The following is a 21,057-nucleotide window of genomic DNA, read 5'->3' as shown; positions in this document are numbered from 1 at the left end:
CTCTGAGTTACATTAACAAGAGCTTTCGAAGAGTACACTTGTTTGCATATCCCTCAATAAAATCCTGTCTTTATAAAAGGTTCCTCGAAAGAGCCTTCTCTTTTCAGGTGGCCAGACTGAATACATGGCTTGCCAACATTGTGTTAGAAGTTCCCTCTTATCTTGATTTTAGAAAACAAGATAAAAACACAACTATTTAACAGGCTGGGTTTTGGGGTTTTTTTATTTAAATTTTCTTTTATTAAAAAAAGAAGAATACAAAGAAGTAAACCACAATCTGAATACAAAGAACCAGGAACAAATCAAAACACAAGACAAAAGGGTCTACCGCGTGGTTTCTGAGTGGAGACAAAAGATATCTCGCTTAGAATTTAGATAAGTGATTCAATCAAATTTTAATAAAAACTTGAAAAACTTGAATAAGAGCCAATAATTAGGTGTTAACAATCATTGAAATTAATCGGCAACAATTCAGATTTACATGCACATCTTGATAAGAACTGTTCTATAAAAATGCGTGTATATATCTTATAGCATGCAACTAAAAAGGGGAGCGTGGACTTAGGAGGAGCATGAGTATGTCAGGGACATTCACTAAAGATTCGCACAGTATTATAGAATTGGGGGATCTGTGCCCAATTTATGCATGAGGATTTACACCAGGTTTTAGTTGGTGTAAATCCTTGCATAAAAAGTTGAGAATGGATCCCAGCACTGTTTGCTATTCTACAAACAGCACCCTACTCAGAGTGCCATGTATAGAATAGTGTTCAGCACCAAATTTGGGGGCCATTTATTGAATATGGCCCTAAATGTCATCTAAAATAATGAAACAAAACAGCAGTGAGGGCAGTTCACCAACGGTCAGGGAAGGACAATTGAGGAACCAATTGTTAGATAATCAAAAGTCCTTTAATGAAATCAAGGATGAAGACTGAACACGGACCGTGTTTCGGTTGTAAGGCCTGCATCAGGAGTCAGAATATTTGTACAATGCAAATTCTTCAATCTTCTTATTAAGCACATAGAAGACAAAAGACAACTTCCAATATTAGTAGTCTTCAAACATCTCAGCTAAATGGCATCTATAAAATAACACAACAAACAGATCAATCAAAATTAAGAGAAGTGTGGTTTATTAATATCACAACCCAAGTTTTGCCAAAAAGGGCTGTGTTGGGGTGAAACTATATATAGGGGATTTCAGATAACCTTGCCCCTATGAGTAAAACTGACATAGCCAACAGCAACAGACAGAGAGCAGCACCTCCACCATAAAGGCAGTGAAATTCAACATTACTGGAAAAAGAGTATGTCCTAAGGGCCTCTTTTTATCAAGCCGAATTGCGTAGGCTAGCGTGGTAAATGCACCAAAGCCCATGGGGATTGAATGGACTTTGGTGCATTTGCTGTGTGACACTCGGTACTGCAGCTTGATAAAAGAGGGCCTAAATATCATCAGCCATTTGGATGCCCAGCCTCGTAAAGTCCTCTTTGTATTTAAGAACTTTGAATAACTTTGTGTCATCAGCAAATTATATACCTCACTAGTTATTCCCATCTCTAGATCATTTATAAATATGTTAAAAAGCAGCAGTCCCAGCATAGATCCCTGGGGAAATTGCTATCTACCCTTCTCCATTGAGATTACTGATCATTTAAGCCTACTTTCTGTTTTCTTAACCAGTTCTTTTTTTAAACTTTTTCTTTATTGAAATTTATAATACTATAACAAATCATGCATCCACTTGTACAGAGAAAAACATTGATTACAAGAAAAATAAGGGAATTAAATCGTACCTTGAAAAGAAATATTGACCAAACTCTAGTCCTCAATAAGGTGGTGATCCAAGACCTAATATCACAAAGAAACAAATAATTAAATCCTATAGGAAAATGCAACTGATATGTAGCTCTCAGGAGGGACAGCTATACATTTTGAGATTCAGCTGTTACAGCCATTGGGGAAGAAGACCCTTTCTGTCCCCTGGACACCCTCCTAGTAGATATAAAGGTAGAAAGCTGCAAAGAATCAAAGAAGACATACTAATGAGATCTATATTTGATAATACATTTGTATGGAAATTTCAAAAAGAAATTTAGCAGCTATCTGAAATATTGTAGGTCATAGCAGAAGAAATTATCTCCTTCTTTTTTGTATCTCATGTGCAGCATAAGAACATATGAGTTGCTATACTGGGACAAACCGAAGGCCCACCAAACTCAGTAACCTGTTTCCAACAGTGGCCAATTCAGGTCATAATTATCTGGCAAGATCTCAAAGAGTAGAACAGATTTGATGCTGCTTACCCTAGGAATAAGCAATTGATTTCCCCAACTCCATCTTAATAATGGCTTTGAAAGTTATTCAAATCTTTTTTAAACCTTCCTAAGATAACTGCTTTTACAATATTCTCTGGCAATGAGTGAAGAAATATTTTCTCCAGTTTGTTTTAAATTTACCACTTTTACAGAGATTTATTTCAGTTTCTCTGACTCATCAGTATTGAATGCCATATCTGGCATCAGTGTCTCCTCCATATCTTCTTGCTATGGCCTTGTCTTCCCTCTGCACCCCTTTTATCCCTCAGTTATCTAGCAGTCCAACTGATTCTTTTCCTGGCTTCTTCTTACCATGTGTTTTTGCCTCCTACACAATCTACTTTTCAAGGCCTTATCAGCTCTTGCATTTGACTTGCCATTCTTTATGCTATTTCCTGTTATTTTCAGTCAGATCCTTCTTCTATTTTCTGAAGTATTTTCTTTGAGCTCTAATAGCTTCCTTTATCTCATTTCTTAACCTCATTGGCTGCCATTTGGTCTTCCTTCCTCCTTTTTTTAATACATGGAATATATCTTGTCTGGGCTTCCAGGATGGTATTTATGAATAACATCCACCCCTGATGTAAATATTTGACCCTTGTAGCTGCTCTTTTAGGGGTTTTTTTTTTTTGTTTTTTTTTACCATTCTCCTCATGTTATCATAGTCTCGTTTTTAAAAATAAAATGCTATTTTATTAGATTTTCTGTGTGTACTTACTTCAGAGATTATATCAAATCTGATCAAGTTGACCTTGGTATTTAAATCTGTTCATGACTTGTTATCTAAGCTGATTGCCTCTTTATTACAGGCATATGTACCTTGTTGTCCTCTGAGATCACAAGCTAGGGATCTTTTGATTGTCCCTTTGCTTCGTTCAGTCACTAAGGTCATAAATCGATCCCGAATGTTTTGTGGCCAGACCTTCATTGTGGAACTAAAGTCTAGACTCTATTCATCTAATTTCTGATTTTTGGCATTCCAGAAAAGTTTGAAAGCTTTATTTTGTGATTGGTCTTTTCAAACCTGGGCAATGTGTAATTTTAGCAGTTATCTGGCCTTATTTGTTTTAAGGAGCAGGTTTTAGGCTATAAGTTATGTACTGTATTGGTTTGATGAGTTTTGTTTTAATTATGTATGTATTGCTGTCACCCGCATAGATGCTGGATATGTAATGTAATGTAATGTAATGTAATTTATTTCTTATATACCGCTACATCCGTTAGGTTCTAAGCGGTTTACAGAAAATATACATTAAGATTAGAAATAAGAAAGGTACTTGAAAAATTCCCTTACTGTCCCGAAGGCTCACAATCTAACTAAAGTACCTGGAGGGTAATAGAGAAGTGAAAAGTAGAGTTAGAGGAAAAATAAAAATAAAATAAACATTTTAACAAGACAGCATTGATCTAAATACTTTGGAAGGTAGAAGAGAGGAGAGAAAGAATAGAAGCAGAAGGGGGAGCCGTTGAACAGTAGAATTCTGGAGAAATTTAAATGATAGAAATAGAACAAAACAAAGACAAAAGGCAAAACAATAGATAAGATTAAAGATAAATCATAAGCTGGAAAGAAAAATAAAATAAAACTTTGTCTTCAATCCACGGTTTTAGCGTCAGTGATGAAGTGGAGCAAGTAAGTTTAGGAGGAGCTATTGACGTTTCCAGAAAGGGCTTCTTCAGGGAAGAGACTTGACAGACAGTCCCAGGATGCCTATGTCTCCTCCCCTGCGATGTTCTCCCATCCATGCATTCCCTCCCAGACACACTGCCCGTGCCCCAGCCGCTCCAAGGAGGCTGCCCCAGATGATATGCAGATATGCAGGCTACAAGTGTTTTAAATAAATAAATAAATGTTATGATCACTGTTATCAAGTGACCCCAGCACCATTACCTCCTGCGTTCCAATAAGGACTAGGTCTAGAATTGCTTCGCCTCTTTTTAGTTCGTGAATCAGCTGCTCCATAAAGCAGTCCTTGATTTTCATCAAGGAATTTTACCTCCCTAGCATGCCCTGATATTACATTTATTTATTTATTTAGATTTCTATCCCGTTCTCCCAGAAGCTCAGAACGGGTTACAAGTAGACATTCACAATCGTTTGAAAACAGACTAGTCATGACAACAAATAGGTTACAGTAGACAATAACAGAGCTTATTTTAGAAACCAGACTGGTCATAGCGAAGAGTTCTAGGAGAAGTATAATGGCCCGATTGATGGAAGAGGAAGGTCTTTACTGCTTTGCGGAAGGTCATTAGTGAGTCTAGCAACTTGATCTGTGTGGGTAGTCGGTTCCATAGCTGAGGTAGGAAATGGCTGTAGGATCGTTTGTACGCCATACTCATTCGGAGGGACCTCCCTGCGGGAATGCTGAGTCTTTGTTCTGCTTTGGCGCGGAGGGGGCGGTTAGGTTTGTATGGGCGTAGCTTGGATGCTACGTAGGCTGGGGTTTTTTGCTAGAATCTCTTGTGTGTCATGACCAGGGCTTTGAAGATGCATCGCTTTTTGACTGGTAACCAGTGAGCTGCATAGAGCGCTGGAGTAATGGGGTCATGGTAGCTGAGGTTGTATAGGAGTCGAATTGCTGAGTTCTGAACATTTTGGAGGCAGTTTAGATCTCTTGCAGAGATGCCATTGAATAGAATAATTGATAATTGAAATCGCCCATTATTGTTGTGATTCCTTGTTCGTTAGCCTCCCTTATATCTGATAACATATCAGCATCTGTCTTTTCATCCTGGCAAGGTGGAAGGTAATACACTCCTATCACTATCGTTTTCCCCTTTACACATGTGATTTCTACCTATAGGGATTCCAAGGTATGGTTTGGTTCCTGTAGAATTTTTAGTCTATTCAATTCAAAGCCTTTCTTAACGTATAATGCACGCTTCCACTAATTTCATCCACCCTATCACTGTGATATAATTTATATCCTGGTATCACAGTTCATTTGGTTATGTTCCTTCCACCAGGTCTCATTATATTATATCTATCTTTCCATTCATTTAGTGCAGTATATTCTAACTCTCCCATCTTGTTTCTTAGGCTTCTGGCATTTGCATACAGGTATTTTAAACAGTGTTTGTCATTCCTATTTACAACTTGCTCAGCAGTTGACATGGATAATTTTACAATCTTTAAAATCTGTCTGCTCTATATTTAAGGATACCTAGTCTACTATGGTCTCTAATGTAACCTTGCTATCAGAATGCCCTATCTTCCCTATTTTGATCATATCTTTGAAAGATACCTTGTTTCGAACCATGCTTTTTTGAGCGACTGTCATCTCCAGTTTCTAGTTTAAAAGCTACTCTATCTACTTTTTAAATGTACATGCCAGCAGCCTGGTTCCATCCTGGTTAAGGTAGAGTCCATCTTTGCGGGATAAGCTTCCGTTGTCCCAGAATATTGCCCAGTTCCTAACAAATCTAAAACCCTCCTCACTGCACCATTGCCTCATCCACGCATCGAGATTCCGGTGCTCTGTCTGTCTCTTGGGACCTGAGGAGCGAGCACATCTGAAAATGCTAAACTGGAAGTTCTAGATTTGGCTTCCAGAACCTCCCTTCCATATTTCTCTATATCATTGATACCCACATGTACCAAGGCTTATCCCCAGCAATGTCTAAAATCTTATCTAGGTGACAAATGAAATCTGCTACCTTTGCACCAAGTTGGCAAATGACCAAGCAATTCTCACATCCACCAGCCACCCAGGTATCTACATGCCTAATGATCAAATGTCGTACTACAAAGGCCATCCTAACCCTTCCCACCTGGGCAGAAACCCCTGGAGACCTATCCTCAATGCAAGAAAGATATAGCAGAACTAGAAAAGGTTCAAAAAAGATTGGCCAAGATGATAAAGGGGATGGAACGCCTCTCGTATGAGGAAAGATTAAAAAGGTTAGGACTCTTCAGCTTGGAAAAGAGACAGCTGAAGGGAGATATGATTGAAGTCTAAAAAATCCTTAGTGGTGTAGAACGGGTACAAGTGGATCAATTTTTTACTCCATCAAAGATTACAAAGACTAGGAAACTCAATGAAGTTACAGGGAAATACTTTAAAAACCAATAGGAAGAAATATTTTTTCACTCAGAGAATGGCTAAGCTCTGAAATGCATTGCCAGAGGTTGTGTAAGAGTGGTTAATTTATTTGGTTTTAAGAAAGGTTTGGACAATTTCATGGAGGAAAAATTCATACTCTGTTATTGAGACAGACATAGGGATAAGCCACTGCTTGCCCTGGATTGATAGCATGGAATATTGCTATAGGTTTTTGCCCTATACTAGTGACCTGGATTGGTCACCGTGAGGAGGGGCTGCTGGGCTAGATGGACCATTGGTCTGACCCAAAAGGCTATTCTTATGTAATGATATTGCCTCCCCTGGAGGACAGGTCTTGGGCTACAGAATCACTTCCTGCCTCTCCACAGTAATGCTCTCCCTTCAGGAGACCTTTCTCTTCCATGGCAGCACAGAAGTTGCCAGAGTAAAGGTTGGACTTCTCTACTATGTCCCTGTAGGCCTGCTTTAGCTCCTCCAAGTCTGCTATTCTAGCCTCCAGACCCATCCCCTGAGAATTAGGAGCTTATCCCAGGACAAGCAGGCAGCATATTCTCACACATGAGTGACATCACCGACGGAGCCCTGGTACGGACACTTGAAAAGTGAATTGCAACTTTAAGCTTAGAAAATTCACGATTAGCCCGCACTGTGCATGCGCGAGTGCCTTCCAACCCAACGTAGGCACGTGGTCCCTCAGTTTTCTAGTTTCTGCGGAGCTAGAAAGATACGTTTTTCAACACCTGTTTAAATTTTTCTCTTGCTTGCCTTCCCGCTCTCGCGGATTGTGACTTTTTTGGCACAGTTCTTTCATTTTTCTTTTCTTTTTTTATTCATATCAATTAAAAAAACAAAGCAAAACCCTTTTTTTTTTCATTTTCCTTTGCCATTGCGGGCTTTGGCCCAGCAGGGCCTTATGGACTCTTTTCGCCATAGAGTTCGATTTGTCAGCGACTGTCTTCCTGTCCATATCCCGCCCACCGACAGGTTTCACAAAGTGCGGTCACTGTGCTCGGGCCATTTTTGTCACCGACTCTGCAGTGTCTGGGACCCGAGCACCATCCTGACTCCTACTCCCGCTGCTCTTCCCTTCAGAAGTGCACTCTCAAAAATTGATTGCTTCAACAAAAACAGCTAGAGTACTACAATGGAAGCGGAGTCCAGTTCATCTCTGGCACCATCCACACCGACCAAGACTGCGCCGACCAAGACGACACCAAGGGTGGATTCACCAACTTTGACTCCAGTGTCACAATTCACCATGTCTCTGGGTAAGCCGGCTAAGAAGCCTTCCACTACCCTTTCCGGGATGCAGGTCAAAGCTGCAGTGAGTCAAGTCCTACCGACCTCTTGTAAGTCCGGCTCCGATATTGGTGAGTGCCTCTTCTTCGGCCTCATCATCCTCGGACTGTATTAACCAGTCATCCATACTGGCTAAAAAGAAGCAAATGGTACCAGCACTTTCCCTTAAGCAGAAAATTTGACAACCTGCTTCGGGAGGTGTTAGGAAAGCACTTTACCCTCTTGGTGCCGGCTCACTTTTTTGCTCACAGCACCGACCACTCCTCTTACTGCTACTCGGTCATCCTCGACACAGGACTTGAGCATTCCACTCCAGCACCGATCCTCCTCAGCCACATCTCGAGAGGCTACTCCGACACAGTCAGGCAGTCTCTCATAAATCTAAACATTTGGAGACCTCAACACCAAGCCGTTGACACCGATCTCATCATTCTCTTTTCAGAGATTCAGATTTATTGGGGGATACTGAGTCTGAAATGCCATCTACTACCGATGTGGAATCTTCTGCTTCTGGGTCACCTCAACATTCACCTACCAGAGCTTCTCCTTCAGAAAAACTTTCTTTTTCCAAATGTTTGTGACAGATGGCACATGATCTAGATGTTTCTTTGGAGGCTGATACCAAATACAGCAAAGAGTATTTGGAAACACATGATTAAGATCTTCTGCCTAAGGAACTGTTAAAGCTTCCACTCCATGCCATTCTGAGGGAAACTTTCTATAAAAACCTTGAGGCTCCTCTCTGTGCCAGCAGCTCCTAAACGTTTGGAATCTCTTTATCACTTGCCTGGCTTTGATAAGCCTCAATTGCCCCATGAGTCTCTTGTGGTTGAATCCACTTTGAAGAAATCCTCTGGGACAAGTGTGTATGCGTCTGTTCCTCCTGGTAGAGAGGGTAGGACAATGGACAAATTTGGCAGATGTCTGTACCAAAACTCAATGTTAGCAAACAGAGCATCCAATTATACCTTTTTCTTTTCCTGTTATATGAAGTATCTTCTTAAACAACTTTCATCGTTTCAGCAATATTTGCCTTCACGTAAAGCCAACAAATTCCAATCTCTAGTCTCTACCTCTCTGCAACTTTGAAAGTACATGGTGAGATCTGTTTATGACACTTTCAAACTCTCATCTCGAGCAACAGCTATGTCGATGGTGATGGCGATGAAATGTCTGGCATGGTTACGTGTTTCAGACCTTGACGTTAACCACCAAGACCGTCTGGCCAATGCTCCATGCCTCCACTGCCACTGCCACCCAAAAGCTGCCTTCTCATGAGATCAGATGAGATGGGTTGGTTAAGCCCAAAAAGAAGCCTCCACTTGCTCAGCCTTTTAAGCCTGCTTCCTCTTACCAACACAGATATACTGCCAAGCCTCCTCAAGCATCTACCCAGCGACAACAGCCACGTCAACAACCTAAACAACCGGCTGCTCAAAAACCTGCAGTCTTTTTGGCGTGCTCCTTCAGAGCATAGCCAGCATTCCTTTGCTACTTTCTCTACCTCAATCCATAGGGGGATGTCTTCACATTTACATCAATCGCTGGGAGCTCATTACATCAGATCTTTGGGTCCTCAACATCATTCGTCAAGGGTATATTCTTCATTTTCACACCTTTCCTCCGGACCATCCTCCAAAATAATCTGCTCCAGGAGGTTCAATCCCTCCTCCTCAATGCCATCGAGGAAGTTCCTCCCTCTCAACACGACCAAGGATTTTACTTCTAATACTTCTTGGTCCCCAAAAAGACAGGTCTGCGACCCATCCTGGATCTCCGAGAGATCAACAAATTTCTTGTCAAAGAGAAGTTTCGAATGCTCTCTCTCTCACCTTCCTTTATCCCCTATTGGCTCAGAACGAATGGCTATGTTCTCTGGACCACAAGGAAGCTTACACGCATATACCAATCCATCCAGAAAATACCTTCGCTTTCAAATCAATCATCGTCACTACCAGTACAAAGTTCTTCCATTCAGCCTGGCATCTTCTCCCAGAGTCTTCACAAAGTGCTTAATTGTAGTGGCAGCAGCCCTCTGATTCCAGGGTCTTCAGGTGTTTCCTTATCTGGACGACTGGTTGATCAAGGCTTCATCATCTCAGGAGGTGACACTGGTGACGACTCACACCATTTTTTTCCTTCAAACCTTGGGCTTCGAAATCAATTTCCCAAAGTCCAACCTCCAACCAATTCAACGTCTTCAGTTCATCGGGGCTATTCTGGATACTACTCTCATGAGGGCGTTTCTCCCTCCAGATCGCCTAACTGCCTTGCTTCATCTCTGTCAACAGATGTTTCAGCTACAAACAATCTCTGTGAGATGCATGATGGTTCTCCTGGTCCACATGGCCTCCATGGTTCAGGTCACCCCACTAGCCAGATTGCATCTTCGTACTCCTCAGTGGGCCCTAGCTTCTCAGTGGTCTCAGGTGACAGATCCGTTCTCACAGCATATCTCTGTAACCTCATCTCTTCTGTAGTCGCTCCACTGGTGGATGACCTCCTACAATCTATCCAGAGGTCTTTTCCATCTTCCTCCGCATCACCAGGTACTCACGATGGATGCTTCTACCTATGCCTGGGGAGTGCACATGAGCGGCTTTCAAACACAGGGTTATTGGACTTCCAAAGAACGCAAATTTCACATCAATTTGTTGGTGCTCAGAACGACGAATTATGCACTAAAAGCTTTTCAACATCTCCTGACCGATCAAGTTCTCCTCCTTCGCACGGACAATCAAGTAGTGATGTACTATATCAACAAGCAAGGAGGCATGGGCTCTCTTCCCCTTTGTCAAGAGGCTCAAAAGTTTTGGCTTTGGGTGACCAACTGCAGCCTTTTTCTGAGAGCAGTCTACATACAGGGTGAACAGAATTCCTTGGCAGACAACCTCAGCAGAATTCTCCAGCCTCACGAATGGACACTCAGCTCAATAACTCAGTCCATCTTAGCATAATGGAGCACTCCTCAGGTGGACTTATTTGCAGCTCCCCATAACTACAAACTGCCCCGCTTCTGCTCCAGGCTTTACTCCTCACTGCCTGGAAGCAGATGAATTTCTTCTGGATTGATCGCAACTGTTCCTCTATGCATTCCTCCCACTCTTCTCATCATGAAAACTCTTTTCAAAACTCAAGCAGAAGTCAGCCATCATGATACTCATAGCTCCTCGGTGGCCCAGACAACTTTGGTTCTCCCTTCTACTTCAACTCAGCACCAGGGAGCACATACTATTTCAAATATTTCCTTCTCTGCTTACACAGAATCAAGGAGCTCTTCTTCATCCCAACCTGCAGTCGTTACATCTGTCAGCTTGGTATCTTTCGGGCTGACATTATTGCATCTCTCTCAGCCTGTCTGCACTATTATTGACGCTTCCAGGAAACTGGCCACTCAACAGTATTATCAACAAAAGTGGACTCGTTTTTCTTCCTGGTGTCTCCGTCATCATCATCATCATAATCCAGCTTCCTTGTCATTGGAATTGGTGCTGGATTATAGAAACATGGAATATGACGGCATAAAAGGGCCATCGGCCCAACATGTCTGCCCACTCGAAAAACCCTCCCCCCTAAGCACTTCCTTGAAATGAACCCACATGTTTGTCCCATTTTTTAAAATCGAGCACATTGCTGGCCTCAACTACCTGAAGTGGAAGATCATTCCAACGATCAACCACCCTTTCAGTGAAGAAATACTTCCTAATGTCACCGTGAAATCTCCCACCCTTGATTTTTAATGGATGCCCTCTTGTTGCCTTAGGTCCTGTAAGGAAAAAGATATCTTCTTCCATCTCAATACGGCCAGTAACATATTTGAACGTCTCTATCATGTCTTCCCTCTCTGTGTTTCTCGAGAGAGTATAGCTGCAACTTACCTAGATGGTCTTCATATGGGAGATCCTTGAGTCCTGAGACCATCCTAGTGGCCATTCGCTGAACCGACTCCATTCTCAGCACATCCTTTTGATAATGTGGCCTCCAAAATTGAACAATATTCCAGATGAGGTCTCACCATGGACCTGTACAGTGGCATTACAACTGCAGGCTTTCGGCTGACAAAACTTCTTCGGATGCAACCCAGAATTTGTCTAGCCTTGGATGAAACTTTCTCCACCTGATTGGCAGTCTTCATATCTTCACTAATGATTACTCCTAGGTCCCGTTCTTCATCTCTCTGATTCTGGTCTTAAATCTACATCTATCAGAGTCCATCTCAGAGCTATTACAACTTTTCACATACCAGTCGAAGGAAAGCCTCTCACTGCTCATCCATTGGTCTCCAGATTCATGAAAGGGCTTTTCAATGTTAAATCACCTCTCAAGCCTCCACCTGTCGTCTGGGACATTAATGTAGTTCTTTCCAGCTTGATGAAGCCACCATTTGAACCAATGGCAACAGCTCATCTCAAATTTCTCACCTGGAAAGTTGTTTTTCTCATCTCGCTCTGCCAGAAGGGTCAGTGAGTTACAGGTGTTAGTCGTAGATCCACCTTTCACAGTTTTTTACCATGATAAAGTGATTCTACGCACGCATCCTAAGTTTCTACCGAAAGTAGTTACGGACTTTCATCTCAATCAGTCTATTGTTCTTCCAGTTTTTTTCCCTAAGCCTCATTCTCATCCTGGAGAAACGACGCTGCACACTTTGGACTGTAAACTTGCTTTGCCTACTACATCGATCGGACAAAGCCTCATAGAACATCTGCCCAACTCTACATCTCATTTGATCCTAACAAGTTGGGTCATCTGAACAGAGTTATGGTTGCTAACCTGCTCATAGATGCACTGGAATAATAATAATTGTACAAATATTTCCAATCAAATATTGTTTATTAAATTTAACAGAAATCTTGTTTCAAAAGGCATTTGTACAATGGAGACGCATTTCAATCAGAAAGTGTAAATGCAGCTATTCTGAATAAATGTTCTCAAAATTCCATCCTGCTATGTTTACCTATATATACCTAATATATGATGATATTTTACTGCCTGCAAATAATTGGTCAAGAATACTTGATACCATATAAGGCACTTGCATGCATTTTGGGGGAGTGTCTTCCCCCTCACACAAGAATTCCTAGCTTACATCATTTATAAAAATACAGAAGAAATAAAGAACAGCGTGCACTAAAGATCCTACAGTACATTTTTGAGGTAATTATATTCTAATCTAAAACCTTTAAAATGAAAGTTCCTACATTTGTATTTTAATAGTTTACTAAAATTTAATTCATCATATTTGCATTTTGTATATTCAAGTAGTATTTCTAACTTTACTCTGCAAAAGGGAGGGCTCCCAGAATGTAATCTCTGTAATAAGAAGAAAAAGTCCATCTCTACAGCAACCAGTTCAAAGGCCAAACCTTATCTGCCACAGGGTTCTGGAGACCAGACTGGGCACACATTGAAACAATGGAAATTCATAAAACTAAGCTACTGCCCTTGGTTTATCTTCTCTGGCCTTCAACAGAGCTTATCTATTAATTCTAGTGACCCGAGAGAATGCCTACTCTTCTCCTGTTTCCAGTGACCACAGCATAAAACACATATATTTTTCAGATTAATGTTATCCCATATTTGTCTACCTGGTTTATGTTCTGGTTTATCCAATTGTGATTTTATATAGCCACTTATAAACCCTTCTCCTCTGCTCTTGGATTAAGTCCCTATCTTATCAATCAAACCCTAACCAGTAAATCCTAAGCAGTGGGAAGAAAGTGTAGTGGCTATTATTTTCTTTTCATGCTTGCCCATTCCACTACATATCTGTACATTTTTAATAGGCTGCCACCCCCAGGCTCATTTGAGCCGAAGCGCCACATCACATCCTGTAACCAAACGGACAGTTTCCAACTGATTGACTGCCTGTATCTCATTCTGCTATACTCAGACCGGACTGCCTCTGGAGAGTCATGTCACTGCTCATAAAGTCCATGCTATGGCTGCTTCTGTAGCTTTCCTCAGATCTACTCCTATTGATGGAATCTGCAAAGCTGCCACCTGGTCCTCAGTTCATACCTTCACTTCACATTACTGTTGGAAATTTTTTCCCGATGGGATGGACATTTAGGCCAGTCAGTTTTGCAAAATTTATTTTCTTAAAGGCCAGCTCTCCCTCCATCCCTAGTTAGCTTGGAGGTTACCCATATGTGAGAATATGCTGCCTGCTTATCCTGGGATAAAGCACAGTTACTTACCATAACAGGTGTTATCCAGGGACAGCAGGCAGATATTCTCATAACCCTCCCACATCCCCTGGTTGGCTTCTTAGCTGGCTTATCTTAACTGAGGGATCGCACGCCTATATCGGGCAGGAAGGCATTCGCGCATGTGCGGTGCATGCTAATCGCGAACTTTCTAAGCTTAAAGTTGCGATTCACTTTTCAAGTATCCATACTGGGGCTCCGTCGGTGACATCACCCATGAGTGAGAATATCTGCCTGCTGTCCCTGGATAACACCTGTTACGATAAGTAACTGTGCTTTTTTGTACCAAGTACATATGTATGACCTCTCACCAACTAAATATAATACTCAGTGTAAAAACTGGCTAACCCCCATCTTGCTGCTTGACTGCTGTCTACATCTTAATATTTGTGATTTCTTTATTGAGTTACTACTACTACTATTAATTATTTCTATGGCGCTACCAGACATACGCAGCGCTGTACAGAGTCACAAAGAAGTTAGTCCCTGCTTGAAAGAGCTTACAATCTAAACAGCCAAGGCAGATAAACAGGTTGTCATGAATACAGTTAAGGGAAATGGTTAATCAGCTGGTTGGGTTGGAGGGCAGAGGAGTAAAGTTAAGGATTGAAGGCTTTATCAAAAAGGTGAGTTTTCATTCTGCTTTTAAACAAGGGAAGGGGCTCAGTAGACAAACTCGAGTAATTTATTCCAGGCATAGAGGGCAGCTAGATGAAAGGAACAAAGTCTGGAATTGGCATTGGAGGAGAAGGGTACAGCTAAGAGCAGCTTATCTGAGGAATAGAGTTCTCTGGGAGGTGTATAAGGAGAGAGAAGAGAGGAGAGATATTGAGTTGTTAATGGAATGGGAATATACTGTATACACTAAGGTCCCCTTGCTAGTTATATGTTATATGGATTGCTAGTTATATGTTAGGCTATGGTAATATTTAATTTGGAAAGATCTAGAAACTTGTGAATCTTGCAATTAAGATAAATCTTATCCAAATACTATATCCACTCTTTATTTTACATTAAAGCAAAAATTACCAAAAGTGTTGCAGGTCATGCCATTTCAGAATCTGATACATCTAAAGGCTGATACATCTAAAGGCTTTATCATATTGGGTCCTCCTACTGAGTTCCGCCATCAATTGTTCCCTGAACAGGCAAATAAACTTTTAATATTGGAGATATTAGTTCTGTGCTATATTCAGTACTTCCTTCATGTATCTCACAAATGGTTTTGTTTTTTTTTAGCAGAAACCAGTTCCAGACATGGAAATTTAAGAACTCTTAGATTACAGCTTCTTGTTGAATTTTCCAGTGCCTCCACCCTAGCCTTGATAACTATATTATCCTTCATCAAATCACTGTCTAAATTCCACACATAAGCTGATTCATTCAGTTTATCAATATTAGCAACCACTGATATCACTCCTTTCTCATGACTTTCTAACTTTCTCAGAAGTCATTCATGAAATACTGTCAAATGCCTTTTGTAAAACCTATACAATATCATCTGGCTCATTGTCAGCCACATATTAATCCCTGCAAAGAAATGTAGCAGATTAGTGAGGCAAGATTTTGTTTGACTAAATCCATGTTGGCTTTGTTTCATTAATCCATGCCTATGTAAATAAATAAATATTCAGTAATTTTGTTTTTTATAATAGTCTCTACCATTTTGCCCAGCACTGATATAGTAACATAGTAGATGACGGCAGATAAAGACCCGAATGGTCCATCCAGTCTGCCCAACCTGATTCAATTTAAATTTTTTCTTCTTAGCTATTTCTGGACAAGAATCCAAAGCTCTACCCGGTACTGTACTTGAGGTCCAACTGCCGAAATCTCTGTCAAAACCTACTCCAGCCCATCTACACCCTCCCAGCCATTGAAGCCCTCCCCAGCACATCCTCAACCAAACGGCCATATACAGACACAGACCGTGCAAGTCTGTCCAGTACTGGCTTTAGTTCAATATTTAATGTTATTTTCTGATTCTAGATCCTCTGTGTTCATCCCACGCTTCTTTGAACTCAGTCACTGTTTTCCTCTCCACCATCTCTCTCAGGAGCACATTCCAGGCATCCATCATCCTCTCTGTAAAGTAGAATTTCCTACATTGCTCTTGAATCTACCACCCCTCAACCTCAAATTATGTCCTCTGGTTTTATCATTTTCCTTTCTCTGGAAAAGATTTTGTTCTACGTTAATACCCTTCAAGTATTTGAACGTCTGAATCATATCTCCCATGTCCTTCCTTTCCTCTAGGGTATACATATTCAGGACTTCCAGTCTCTCCTCATATGTCTTCTGGCGCAATCCTCCTATCATTTTCGTCGCCCTCCTCTGGACCGCTTCAAGTCTTCTTATGTCCTTCGCCAGATATGGTCTCCAAAACTGAACACAATACTCCAAGTGGGGCCTCACCAATGACCTGTACAGGGGCATCAGTACCTTCTTCCTTCTACTGGCTACGCCTCTCTTTATACAGCCCAGCATCCTTCTGGCAGCAGCTACCGCCTGGTCACACTGTTTTTTCACCTTTAGATCTTCGGACACTATCACCCCAAGGTGATAGTGCATATCAGCTTCTCACCTCCCAAGCATATACGGTTCCTTCCGATTATTAATTCCCAAATGCATTACTCTGCATTTCTTTGCATTGAATTTTAGTTGCCAGGCATTAGACCATTCCTCTAACTTTTGCAGATCCTTTTTCATATTTTCCACTCCCTCTTTGGTGTCTACTCTGTTACATATCTTGGTATCATCTGCAAAAAGGCACACTTTTCCTTCTAACCCTTCAGCAATGTCACTCGCAAACATATTGTACAGGATCGGCCCCAGCAACGAACCCTGAGGGACTCCACTACTCACCTTTCCTTACTCCAAGCAACTTCCATTAACCACCACCCTCTGGCATCTGTCCGACAACCAGTTTCTAACCCAGTTCACCACTTTGGGTCCTAACTTCAGCCCTTCAAGTTTGTTCAAGAGCCTCCTATGAGGAACCGTGTCAAAGGCTTTGCTGAAATCTAAGTAAATTGCATCTAGCATATGTCCTCGATCCAGCTTTCTGGTTACCCAGTCAAAAAATTCAATCAGGTTAATTTGGCAAGATTTACCTTTTGTAAAGCCATGTTGCCTCGGATCCTGTAACCCATTAGATTCTAGGAAGTACACTATCCTTTCTTTCAGCAACACTTCCATTATTTTTCCAACAACCGAAGTGAGGCTCACTAGCCTTATAACACCATATCTAATCTAATCTAATCTAAACCTTAAGTTTATATACCGCATCATCTCCATGAGAATGGAGCTCAACACAGTTTACAAGAACTTAAAATAGTGGGTAGAGAAGAAGAAAAAGGATTACATGAACTTATATGTAGAAGGGGGGAGAGAAAGGGGGGAAGGATAGAGCTACAATTTGCTGAAAAGCCATATGTCTTCATTATTTGATAAAGCTTGCCTTTGGCGTATCCATCTATTCCCGCTTCATCCCTGTGACCCTTTTGTGAATAGGGACCACATCCGCTCTCCTCCAATCTTTGGGAACCACTCCCGTCTCCCGAGATATCTGAAATATTTTTTAAAATTGCCATTTCATTTGCCACCCTTCAATCATCTGCTACAATACTTGATTTTAAAGATAAATTATATATTGCTAACAAAAGCTCAGCAAGTTCATTTTTTAGATCTTTCAGTATGTTGGGATGTATGCCATCCAGTTCAGATGATTTGATTCTCTTTAATTTATTAAATTGTACCATTACATCTTCCAGGTTTCATAACTTTTACCTTTTCTTCAATTAATGGAAAAAATATGTTCCAAAAGTACAATATTATATATTTAACAGGGCAGGATTCCCTCAGATTCTTCATATTGGACAGATACTCAGTTTGCTTTTGTTTTGTGACCTTAAAAATCTTCTTAGGCTGATTAGTTTAAGAATACGTGGAGGGACATTTTTAATAGTGCGTCAAATCCGACTTTGGACCTTTCCTGCTAGAGATCCAAAGTCGGGACAGGGAAATATCCATTTTCGAAACCACAAGACATCTAAACTTTTTTTTTCTTCAAAAATTACCTATTTAGATGTCTTGGCCCTTAGGACATCTAACTTTTTAAAGCCATTTGCAAATACAAAAATATCTCAGTAGCCTTCTACGATATTTTCTGTGTTTCACTGTTAACACTTCTTGTAATTTTCATGGTTGACTATTTGATGGTTATGATATTCTTGTTCTCTGTTGACTCCTCAATAAACATGATTAAAAAAAAAAAAGTCTCAAGTTCAAAATGTCCAAATCAAGCCAATTTGGATGTGGGAGGAACCAGTATCTTAATGGATTATCCACACAGACATGCCAACAAGGCAGTGAAGCTGTAAACTTCACATAAAGGGTGCCAGGTATATATTTCATCAGAACCTCTTTCGGAACTCCCCCATAACCTACTATACCCACCTGTCTATCACCCCAATAACCTTTACTGCTGCAGGTTTCACCTGTATGGCAGTTCAGTAGGTTTTGGGTAGGTTTCTGGGAGCTCACACTTTCCACCATAAATGTAGTAGGTAGCGTAGTGGGCCTAGATCCCTCTTTCTGTGGTTCACTGCACAACCCACCAGGCTACTCCAGGCACCTAGTTGCAACTCTATTAAGATGTCCCATAATATCTGCAACTATCATAGAGGCTGGTATATACAGTTTTTTTTCACATCTTTGGAGGATGGGAGGGGGGTCAGTGACCACTGGGGGAGTGTGGGGGGTCATGCTTTCATCCCTCCAGTGGTCATCTGGTCAGTTTGGGTACCTTTTTGGCACTTAGACATTTTGAAAAGAAGTCTAACTCCAAAAATCCAAATGATACCCCAGATGTACATAAAAAGGTTTGATTATTCCTGCAAGACAACCAAGTACTAAACCTGCCCAGATTATGCCTCTTACACACACCCTTAACATTTAGACATCCTGGAGGATGAATGCCCTGCAAGACATCTAAAATCTTAGTTTTGAAAATCTGCACTTGGACGTTTTGGTGATTAAAATATCCAAGTGCCAGTTTATGCTGTTCTTTTGGACATCTGCAGTTTGAAAATGAGCCCCAATGTATGTAACTAGCTGAATGGCAGCATGCTTGTGTATAGAAAATAATATTTGTTCATGTGTTCCATGCAGGTACTTAGTACCTTGGCATTTCATGCAACAATTGTCCCTATTAGAAATGTAAAGATGCTGAAGCATACTACATCCAAGTTCAGCTGACATGGGAGTAGCTTTTATATTAGGCAGTACAAACTCATTGGAATCAGACCGAGAGAGCATAGACAGTATAAATGAGAAGGATCCCTGACAATGTGTGTGTTGACTTCTCCTCACATAATCTTCTTTTATTTGCTAAATCTTAGTATTATTTTTCCTCTGGTTTCTTTTGTTAATGAGTTACAGCTCATAATTTTTCTTAAAGAAAAGCTCCAGGTTAAACTGTTTACAGTGACTTGATATGCCTATATACCCAAATACTCTTCTATATTTTTTCGTTATTCATGGTATGATTTAGTTTTAATTTTGAAAAAAATCAAATGAACTAAAGGTTTTTTTCCCATGTGGGGTATAATTCTTTAACTGTGTACCTATTTGCCATCTATTCTATATTCATAATTTCTTATTATGTCCTTCCCTCATTTATTGAATTACCTGTAAACCGTGCCAAACTCTATCTTTATGGAGATGATGCGGTATACAAACTTAAGGTTTAGTTTAGTTTATTCTATAAAGGAAAGTAGGCACTAGTTTTTCTTTATAGAATACTGACATAACTGGATATATATGTGCTTATGCCATAGAGCTGTGTGCCTAAATACCAGACATATGAGTGTAACTTATAGTATTCTATAAGTTAAATGCCTACCGGTAACTGTGAATCAAGCCCATGCTGCACCTAGACTTTGCCTATGTGTACACCTAACAGTAAAATGCACACTATGTAAAACCATATGCATTTAAGCATTTAAGCAGGGTTTTGGTATTTACCTGCATATATGCACACATATGTATGATATATGCTATATTATTCTAATCATTTACATGCATAATCAACATGTAAATGTTAGCAACTATTTTATAGAATTTGTATCTAAGAGAAAAATTCAAAGACCTTTTGATCTAATGAATGATGGTTTTTATTAGGAATGGGCTTCTCAATACATTCTGTCAACCGATCCTCAGTGGTACCACCATGGACTCAATAGATTTTCATATTCCCTGGTGGTCCCTAGTGGTCTGTTTCAGGGATAATGCTATTCTTATCTGTTTGAACAAACATAAGTCCCGCATACTTACAGGTTGTACAACACTGGGCTGAAAAACAACATGCTGTCGCTCAGTTACGTTGGAGGGTGATCGATAGCCTTCAAGTAGGGAGGGAGGAAATTAGGAAGAGAGGTTGAATTATTTAAAGCAGAAATGGATATATATCTTTAAAACAGTTGCCCCAATGGGGTTAAATCTAGAGTTAGAATGGTCTACTTTACCTGAAAGTGGGGGGAGTCTACTAGAAGAAGGTCATTTTAAAAATTTAATTAAAAATTAAATAAATTAAATCATAAAAAGTGGCCACTCTGAGTTGATGACATATTTTACACGTGGTCTCCAGCTGGGTCTGACGTAGGATATTTAAACTTCCGTTGAGAACGCCGCCATCTTTGGATGGTAGTTGTGGTCAAAAATTAATGGCTGTAAGCAGTTAGGTAAGATTATTAAGAAATAATTTTAATTAATTAATTTTGAATTCATATAGCTAAGGGAGATGTGAGATTTAAACATGATACTTTATTTTATAAAGTATCATGATACTTTATTTTATACTTTACTTTATTTTATAAGTATCATGTTTCACCTTTACGGTTTCTTGAGGAAACCGTAAAGGTGAAACATGTTAGGCCCAATATCCCTGAAACAGACACCACTAAGCTAAGTATTTCTTCACTATTTATTAAATATAATAATAAAAATAATAAAGTTAATAGTTAAACTAAATTTAGAAGGTCCATTGAAGAGTTGATACCTAAAGCCAGGGACTATGAAAATCTATTGAGTCCGTGATGGTGCTGCTGAGGACCGGTTGAGAGAATGTATTGAGAAACCTAATGGATACAGCAAAACTC

General features: G+C 40.3%; 1 protein-coding gene across 6 annotated transcripts in view; it reads left to right on the top strand.

Moving 5' to 3' along the window:
- Window positions 1–21,057, top strand: part of PTPN13 (protein tyrosine phosphatase non-receptor type 13) — a 626,469-nt gene that overhangs the window by 398,299 nt on the left and 207,113 nt on the right. The gene's annotated exons all lie outside the window — the stretch shown is intronic.

The sequence above is a fragment of the Geotrypetes seraphini genome, chromosome 1, assembly GCF_902459505.1.
Source record: "Geotrypetes seraphini chromosome 1, aGeoSer1.1, whole genome shotgun sequence".
Lineage (NCBI taxonomy): Eukaryota > Metazoa > Chordata > Amphibia > Gymnophiona > Dermophiidae > Geotrypetes > Geotrypetes seraphini.
Note: the sequence above shows the minus strand (reverse complement) of the source record. Positions and strands in the feature narration are given on the sequence as shown.